We start from the raw sequence: 6,815 nt of genomic DNA on the forward strand, positions 1-6,815 counted from the left end.
TTTACTTCGGATTTCCTTTGTACTTTTACCAGGAGCTTTTCTTCCTTTACCTTTTCCAAGTGATGATTATGTCTCTGTGTTTCTGTGTGCTGCACATCCTTGAGCATCTTAGCATCTTGAGCTGGATGGATGATGATACATTCTTTTAGTTTCTATTTGTAATGTAAGTTCTTTATTTCATCTTCATTTATAAATGAGAGCTTTGTAGGGTAGAGTATGCTGGGTTGAAGGTTTTTTTCTCTTAAGGCTTGGAATATATCTCACCATTCTCTCCTAGCCTGTAGGGATTCTGATGAGAAGTACACTATGAGTCTAATCAGAGATCCTCTGAAAGTAATCTGGCATTTCTCTCATGCATATTTTACAATCTTTTCTTTTTGTTTTACTGTGGGGATTTCAACTACAGTGTGTTGTGGGGAAGATCTTTTCTTGTTATGTTTATTAGGGGTTCTATATTTGGATGTTGCTTTCTTTTTGCCAAATTGGAAATGTTTTCTCTTATTATTTCACTAAAAGGCCTTCTAATCCTTTGTCATTTTCCATGCCTTCAGGAACACCTAGAACCCGTATGTTGGGTTGTTTGATAGCATCCTGTAGAATCTCAACAGTGTTTTTTCATTTTATAATTTCTTTTTCTTGTGTCTGGTCTGACTGTATAATTTCCTGTGCTTTGTCTTCTAAGTCAGATGTTCTTTCTTCTGCTTCACAAATTCTGTTGTTAAGGCTTTCCACTGCATTTCTTATTTGTTCTGTTGAAGTCTACATTTCAATGAGTTCATTTTAATTTCTCTTTAAGATCTCAATTTTGTGGGAGAAATTTTCTTTCATGTCATGTATGAATTTCATTAGTTCATGCATTTGCTTCTAATTACTTCTAAGTAATCCTAGAATTGATTTTTTGAATTCCATTTCTGACATTTATTCAATCTCATCGTTTCCACAATCTAGTACTGAGTGTTGTGCTCTTTTGGGGGTATCATGTTGTCTTCTTTATTCTTGTTTCTTTTATTGGTGTTTTGTTATTTGCCATTTGTGAAGATACTCGTTGGGTTCTTCGTTGGCTTTTTTGCTGTGGCAGTTTTTATCTTTAGACTATATGTGAGTGGTTTAGTGGATTGTCATCTTTCAGAGAATATCTAGAGGCATGTTCTGGGTGTGGACAGGGAGCTCAGTTTTTTTTTTTCTCCAGGGTGAAAAGCATGTCTGAGGTGACACACCCAGGTTTGGTGCAGTAAATCTCCTTTTTTTTAATCAGTGGAGAGTTTTCTTGTTGTCTATTGATGTAGATGCAACTGAGCTCATCTTCTGGAAGGAGAATAGTGCCTGGGCATGTGTGTATAATATTTGTCCACTATGCCACAAGGACCACACAAAGGATCTGTTCAATCCTCTGAGTCGTATACTTTAAAGATGATCTTTGGGTATTTGAATTATATCTCAAGAAAACAGTAGTAAAAAAGTTTGACCAAGCACTGGCAGCATCAGCATCATCCCTAATGGAATATCCTCAGAGAATCTGTACTCAAGTACATGTGATGCTTCAATGCAGATATATAGTGAACAACTTGAAAATAGAAGAGATAGCATTGATGTGTATCAGATGGGAAAGAATAAATTGTGATGAGAGAGCACTCCCTCAGTGTTGACTGTAGCAGACTAAATTCATGTGTGCTTATGGGGGAATGACCTCCAAATATCTAATGTAGTGGAAAGTCATTAAGGCAGAGAAGGGTGCACACACCTAACTTCACTTCAATAAAATTGCCAACAAGATTAGTTCCACATACTGGTTATGGATAAATACAATTAAAACAGAAAAGGGATTGGAAGGATACATTTATCAATGGCAATGTACATCTGGGAGATAACAAAGGGTTGGAATGACCTGGATGACAGTAAAAGAGATTCTGCTTTTGATTTGAGGATTAAAGTTAATTTTTGGGTGCCCTGTGTTTTTACTTGATGCATTTGGCAGTCCCACTCTGGAATAATCACTGACAATAGTTTGCTACTGCCCTGGGGAAGTGGAGGAGAAGAAAGTTTCAGGCAGACCACCCACAAACCATAGTGTACAGCAGAACTAGTTCTGATCTTTCCAAGTGAAAACCTGAAACTCTGAAGGGCCAGCTAAACTCTCACTGTGAAGAGTGAGGACTGAGTGGGACTGGGTGGAGAGTGAAGCCCTCAGGAGTTAGGAATGTGGACAAAAAGTGCATTCCCCTGTTCTGTCTTTCACCGTAAACCATCCTAAGTGTTGTGAGCCCCAATGTACCTGTGCATTCAAGGACCACAGTGAGGAAAACATCACCACTAAATGCACCAGGAACCCAAGACTGCTGATGAAATATCAGGTCTTAGGTCAGACATGTGCAGGAAAGACAAGGGGTGAACTGAAAGTGGGAAGCCAGCAACAGAGCCACAAGGGCTATACTAAACACAAATAACATGGTTTCTGGAGAGAAATCACTTTTATCAAGCATCTTTTCTCATCTTTAGCACATCTGATTATTATTGTTGTTTTATGAGTGATAATTTATGTTATTTTTATGAATGAATGCATAAGTACCATTGCATTGTGTTTAGAATTAAGAATATAATTTTAGGTCTCTCTCCCTTCACAGTCAGTTCCTAAAGCTCTCCTTGGCAAGCATGGCCTATTAGGGAAGCCAGGCTGCCAGAAGTCTCAGCATCACAGTTGTTTTACTTAATGTGGCTTTCTGTAAAGGATTTGTAGAAGATTTGGATTTATCATTTAAAGGCAATCGAAAAGATGGTATTTGGCATGTAGATTTTTTGGACTAAGGTTGGAAACTAATTTGGAATGAATCTGGCCTTGAGATGAATATTATTGATTCTCCAGTTAAAATTGGAAAGATGGATACTACCTCATTTTCTAATTAATGAGGGACTTGAGGGGCTGGCGCTTTGGCGTAGCAGGTAAAGCCACCACCTGCAGTGCCGGCATCCCATATGGCTGCAGGTTCAAGTCCACTTCCAATCCAGTTCTCTGCTATGGCCTGGGAGAGCAGTGGAGCTCCTGGCATAGGATCAGCACAGCTCTGGCCATTGCAGACATTTGGGGAGTGAACCAGTGGATGGAAGACCTCTCTCACTCTCTCTCTCTCTCTCTCTCTCTCTGCCTCTTCCTCTCTATAACTCTGCCCATCAAATAATAAAATAAATAAATCCTTAAAAAAATAAAGATGGACTTGGTATATAGTATATATATATATATATATATATATATATATATAGTACCATGATCTAAAGATGATGGTATTGAATTTGGTCACAGAGTATCTGGGGCTCTAATCTGGCTACTTCTGGGTCAGCAAATGTTTGAACATGAGCAGGAAAAGACATCGTGTGTTTTTCATTTAGAGAGGTGGAGATTCACCTTTCAAAGAGAAATACATCAATGACATTTCAGAATTGATTGTATATGCATACTTTTCCCCCAGGTCTCTGACAAAGTAGTTTTTTATTTTCTTATTGTAAAGTTAACTTTATGATCATTAAGAAAACTGAAAGTAGATCTTTGTAACAATCAAGAGTGGGAATGGGGGGGGGAGTAGGGTTGGAAAGCGGGTGGAGGGAGAATAGGGTAGGAAGTAATATTATGCTCCTAAATCTATATATATGAAATACATGAAACTTATATAACTTAAATAAAAAATTTTTTAAAAACTCTAAAAAAAGTAGTTCCTGAGTATCTGACACTAAAAGAGATGTCTGTTGTGCTTGTTTTCTTTTCTTTTTTTCCAAGTGAAAACAGTGAACCATGCTGATCTGAAGCCAGGAGCCAGGTGCTTCTCCTGGTCTCCCATGTGAGTGCAGTGCCCAAGGACTTGGACCATCCTCCACTGCACTCCCGGGCCACAGCAGAGAGCTGGCCTGGAAGAAGGGCAACCAGGACAGAATCCGGCGCCCCGACCGGGACTAGAACCCGGGGTGCCGGCGCCGGAAGGCGGAGGATTAGCCTATTGAGCTGCGGTGCCGGCCAGTTGTGCTTGTTTTCCAAGATGAACTCACTTTGTTTATGATGAGTATGAGAATCATGATTTGTGATAATGGATCAACTGGGAGAAGTTTCAGAATTACATTACTGTTGTTGGCTTACTTTTATGTGAACCTGAGGTCACAGGAAAGCTTGTGGCTGTTGCAGCTATTGATGAGAAGAATACCTCAGTTGAAAATACCAGTTGAAATTGAAGTCAATTCTTTAGAAATTCATTAGAAATTACAAAGACCATCTCCTTAAGGATTTTCAGTTTGGCCACATGGATGGAAATGAATGAAATGAATCTATCACCATGTCTATATTCAAGATCTGACTGCTCATAGGATGCTTTCTTTTTAGCCTGCCATTGGATGTCAGCAGTATCACATGCGATGGAATCTACACTGCAGACCCTGATGGGAGTCACATAGAGGAATGGTAAAAAATGTCTAAAGTGAAATTGAAAGTCAAGAACATGTAGAAGAAAACAAGGAATAACAGTAGCCAAGCACTGCAGAATCTCTAGTGCCTACTATGCAGGAGCCCAGGGATGTATTACAAAAGAAGATTGAGATGCTACTATACACAATATTTGAGAGCATTTCAAATTATTAGAGTTAATTTCTTAACTTTAGATATTTTATTATGATCTTTACCAAAGAGAACATATTCCTTGTATTTTGCTAATATTGACTGCATGGGTTAAAACAGTCTTTTCATAAATGGAGAAATGTTTGGAACAAAGAAATGGATGGATTGTCTAAATTAAACTAAATTACATCACACCATCAGATTTACCTTATAGACACTATCATAAAGCATCCATTGTTTTTGCATGTTTCTCTTTCTGAATATTCTATAACAAAGTTAAGTTTCTTTTGCAGAATATATAAACTGGTCATTCAGTAGACGATACATGTTTCATAATACATCTGCTTACTACAATCCTTTATCATATATTTTGGATATGATTTATATGCACAAAATAAAGTCTTTGAGCTTGGGCTGTGGTGCAACAGGTGAAAGCCCTGATCTGCAGCACCTGCATCCCATATGGACACCTGTTTGAGTCCCAGCTTCTCCACTACCAATCCAGCTCCCTCCAATGTGTCTGGGAAAGCAGCAGAGGATGGCCATGTCCTCAGGCTCCTGCACCCATGTGGAAAACCTGGAAGAAGCTCCTTGCTCCTGGCTTCAGATCTGCTCAGCTAAAGCAGTTGTAGCCTTTTGGAGAGTGAACCAGGACATGGAAGATTTCTCTCTCTCTCTCTCTCTCTCTCTCTCTCTCTCTCTGTCTCTCTCTTCTCTCTCTCTGTCTCTCTCTCTCTCTACTCTCTTTCTGTCTCTGTCTCTACCTCTCTCTGCAACTTGTCTTTCAAATAAATAAAATAAATATTAAAAAATATGACTTTAGGTGTAGGCATTGTGGTATATTGTGTTAAACAGTCTTTTGGATGCCAGAATCCCATATGGGGACAGGTTCTTATCCCATCTGTTCCACTTCTAATCAGCTTCCTGCTAATGGTGTGGGAAAACAATGAAAGATGCCCAAGTGTTTGGGCCACTGCCATTCATGTGGGAGGCCCTTGGAGTTTCAGGTTCCTGGCTTGTAGCCATTTGAGGAGTAAACCAGTATAGATTCTCTCTGTAACTTTGCCTTTCAAGTAAATTTTTTTAAAAAAATAGGCACTTTAAATAAAACTGGTCACTTTTTCTGAATATCAAATAATATTATGAGGTGAAAAATAATTTGGTTTTACTTGGCATAGTAATTTTTTTTGACAGGTAGAGTTAGTGAGAGAGAGAGAGAGAGAAAGATCTTCCTTTTCCATTGGTTCACCCCCCAATGGCCGCTACAGCCAGCGCTGCGCCGATCCGAAGCCAGGAGCCAGGTGCTTCCTCCTGGTCTCCCATTCTGGTGCAGGGCCCAAGCACTTGGGCCATCCTCCACTGCTTCCCTGGGCCACAGCAGAGAGCTGGAATGGAAGAGGAGTAACCGGGACAGAATCTGGCGCCCCAACCGGGACTAGAACCTGGGGTGCCGGCGCCACAGGTGGAGGATTAGCCTAGTGAGCCGCTGCGCTGGCCCTTGGCATAGTAATTTAATTTTATTATTTGCTATTTTAAAGGAGAAGAAAAGTTATCTTTTAATTTTGCAGTGCAGTGTATTGTTGTAAAATATTCACATTGGCATATATTGTGTTAGAAAAAAAAATGTTGTGACCGACCTTTGAGATAAACGTGATTCTCTGAAAACAGTGGTTTCAGCCATGCCCTGAAACACTCTTCAACAGGTGTCTATCGTGTATTGTTGTACTCATAAGGAGCAGTGAAGGACATAATTAGCATATCAAATGACCTGCATTCTGAATTCTGTCATTCTCTTCAGTGAGTGACCTCTCGTCTGTCTACAATGAAATCATATGACAGATCTATCACAAACAATGTGTAGCAGTAGGTATTTCTCAAGTAATAGTTTGATAGGTATATTATAGATTAGTGCTATTTCTGAGATTGTTAGACCCTCTGAGTGAGGATACTAACACATCGAGAGGCACACCCCAAAGACTCAGAGTCCAGACCGGCTGACGCAAAAGCAAGAGGATTTATTCGGTGTCTGCGCAGACGGGCCTCCTGAAGTTGGAGTCCAGAGAGCGCCCGCAGCACAGAGCCACACGGTTTATATACCCACAGTGACCAATCCGTGAGCTGATCATGTGAAAGGCATGCGCCTTTTGTCCAATCAGTGAGCTGATCATGTGAAAGGCATGCGTCCTCCATCCAATCAGTGAGCTGATCATGTGAAAGGCATGCG

The 6,815-nt window shown here is 40.0% G+C and overlaps 1 pseudogene; it reads left to right on the top strand.

Moving 5' to 3' along the window:
* The first annotated feature begins 3,263 nt into the window (after positions 1–3,263).
* LOC103352429 (protein disulfide-isomerase TMX3 pseudogene) lies at positions 3,264–4,298 on the top strand (annotated as a pseudogene).
* The last annotated feature ends 2,517 nt before the right edge of the window (positions 4,299–6,815 follow it).

Source organism: Oryctolagus cuniculus, chromosome 6 (genome assembly GCF_964237555.1).
Source record: "Oryctolagus cuniculus chromosome 6, mOryCun1.1, whole genome shotgun sequence".
Lineage (NCBI taxonomy): Eukaryota > Metazoa > Chordata > Mammalia > Lagomorpha > Leporidae > Oryctolagus > Oryctolagus cuniculus.